This window comes from Aplysia californica, unplaced genomic scaffold (genome assembly GCF_000002075.1).
Source record: "Aplysia californica isolate F4 #8 unplaced genomic scaffold, AplCal3.0 scaffold00621, whole genome shotgun sequence".
NCBI classification, from domain to species: domain Eukaryota; kingdom Metazoa; phylum Mollusca; class Gastropoda; order Aplysiida; family Aplysiidae; genus Aplysia; species Aplysia californica.
Window position 1 is genome coordinate 293,358 of NW_004797891.1, and position 2,973 is coordinate 296,330.

Consider the following 2,973-nt stretch of genomic DNA (forward strand, 5'->3'; position numbering starts at 1 on the left):
CCCCCAGTGTGAAATGACAAGTGGGAGGCTGTGACGCAAAATTCCTTTGAAGTTTGCCGCCGAGCGGGATTTTTTTCAAAAAAATCATCGCAGCTAAAAATAATTTCATTTTCGAAATCGGCGTATCAAAATAAGCAAAGTGGCTCACGTGGAACCTGATTTGAAGCCATATTTTAAAACTTGAGCAAACTTTGTTTTTCATTTGTCTTATTTTCAATCTAAAGCTGTAGATCTATCAAGGTCACCCAGATCATTTAAGTAAGCCGTAATCTGACGTCAAAGCTGCTAGGACTACACACTGCACACTAGATAAATATCTACTATCTACTATGACTACCGAACAGTCACTGTACACCACAGTACTGAGTACCGAATGTCTGTGGACGATTAGGGTCCAGAGATTACAATAACAAATTAGCAAGATAGGGTGTAGGGAGAGTTTGTGTCATTAGAATTTTGCAACTAATAACTTCGTGGGCCTCTTTTTTACATTTGTTAGGTAACAAAACACAGAATGCAGGCAAATTTTTGCGAAGAGTCATCTGGCGCAAGGAATGTCCCCAATTTATAGGGGATTGGACACTATAAATAGGAATGTGTAAACAGAATATGGAGTTTAATAAATCTGACTGTTCTACTATTCGAAGAATGTAATACGATTTATCGCTGAGAGTAATTTGGGCTTTTCATATTAACCCTTTTCACGGCAACCTATTTATATCCCTTTGACCGACAACTGGGTGTAACACACCCGAACGTGTATTATACAGTGGGTTCCAGAAGAAACTTGATAATGCAATCTCCTTTGCACGACCCACTCATACAGCATACCAATTTAAAGCTAAATAAATTCAGCTTCATTTGACACAATAATATTTGATCTATGTTAAGAGATGCTCGAGATAATAATATAGTCATTCAAAATTGACCTTAAAAAATCAGGCTTGGCAAAATTGTGCGAAATCACAGAAACGTTGTCTTCGTGCGTGTATTTGGGACCATCAATATTGATAGAATGAACATACGTTTCCTATCCAATGAATGGAGAATTTGTTTCTCTGCAATAAACAATATTTAATGTCGATAGTTTCAATTTCAAACAAAACAGAAAACAGAGCAATCACAAATACCACATAAACTTGGGCAACATTAAATGTTCTCATTGTTATTTTACGTAGGAGCCATTGGTTTTGTGTAGTGCATGAACCCATAGGGCATCGACTCTGCTAAATTTTGGACAATTATTAGTCATTTCATCCCAGATGTCACAGGCTCTGATTGGGAGCAACGTCAATTTTCTTCAGCTGCTGTTTCATGGGATTTCACATACCTGTAGGATTCATATCGGGCTATTTGTTACTGGTGACCACTCCAACGTTGATATGATAAAGTTTTCCAAGAATTGTCTCGTGATAATATTGGCCCAATGAGAAAGTGATTTGCCATGAATCGAGATGTTTACGCGAATGACACCATGAGGGAAATAAGGGTAAGACATGACATTCCTACACTTGCGCGATGTAGTCAACTAAAGCAAGCCATCCGATGATTCACATGCGGACGATTTTGTTCATTCCGTCCCAGACCATCCAAAAAATGGCAGTTTTCTGGCCTCTGCTCCTCACTGACAGAAGATTAGTCCAAATCTAACTTACATAGCCATGTTCCAAAAGATTTGTGCTCCACAAGAAGACCAATAGCTCCTAAACAAAAACAAAATCATACTAATGAGCACTTGCAATATTAAGTCTAAGTTCAGCATGGTATTTGTAAGTAATCTGTTTTCTAACTTGTTTGAAAATGTATTTCAGAAGGTGCAGAGACAATTATATTTTCTTTTCATTTGATATTCAATACATATCTATTCCACCAACGTTGATGAACCTCAATACACGCGCGAACACACTTTTAGGTTTCTTTGATTTCTCCCAATTTTGCCAAGCCTGAGTTTTTAAGGTCAGTTTTACTTGCCCATATCTCGAGCGTCTCTGAACATAAGTGAAATATTATTTTGTCAGATGATGCAGGATTAATTTAGCTTTAAATTGGAATGCTGCATGAGTGGGTATTGCAAGGCTTTAACACGATGATTGGATGATTACATTTTCAAGTTTCTTTTGGACGCCACTGTAGAGTAAAACATGTACTCACCTTATCGGGTTGAAGCGAGAAAGTGGAGATGAAAGCAGACGACAGAACATGTCTATAGAAAAGGAAAGGAGGTGAAAAGAGAACCTTTTAGAGAACAAATTTTAATGTTTCCGTCACTGTCAGGTTTCGAATCTGGAACCTATTGAATGTGAAGTGAACACGTACCTCTAGACCACGAGAGTCCCGTATGTTTGGTTCTGATTGTTCTGTTTGTTTTAATGATCTTCCAGGGATCTTTTTTTTAACCGATACACAACGCACACATGTGCATGATGATAATAATAATAATAATAATAATAATAATAATAATAATAATAATAATAATAATAAGAAGAAGAAGAAGAAGAAGAAGAAGAAGAGCATTTGTATCCCGCCTTTCCCCACAACATGGGCCCAAGGCGTACACAGGAGATTAAAAACGCATTCATACTAACAGCATACAAATTCATCATGTGCGCACATTTTGACAGCACCATTCTTTCAGACAATAAAAAAATGCTCGTACAAAAGGGCAAGATAATGTCCATTAATTATAACATTTCTTAAATAGATGTGTTTTGAGTCCCCTTTTGAAGGTATCAAGTTTTATTTCGGTCCTCAAATCATGAGGGAGGGTGTTCCAAACTGTTGGCCCAGAAAAAGAAAAAAGCTCTCTCACCATACTATTATTTCTTCAGTGACACACGAGGTGTTGAAAAAAGTCTAGAGCCACTGGATCTTAGTTCACGTGGTGGTGTGTATGGTACAATGAGTTCTTGAATGTATGTGGGAGACCAGTTAGTTTGACCTTTGAAGCATAGTAGGGCTAACTTATATTCCATT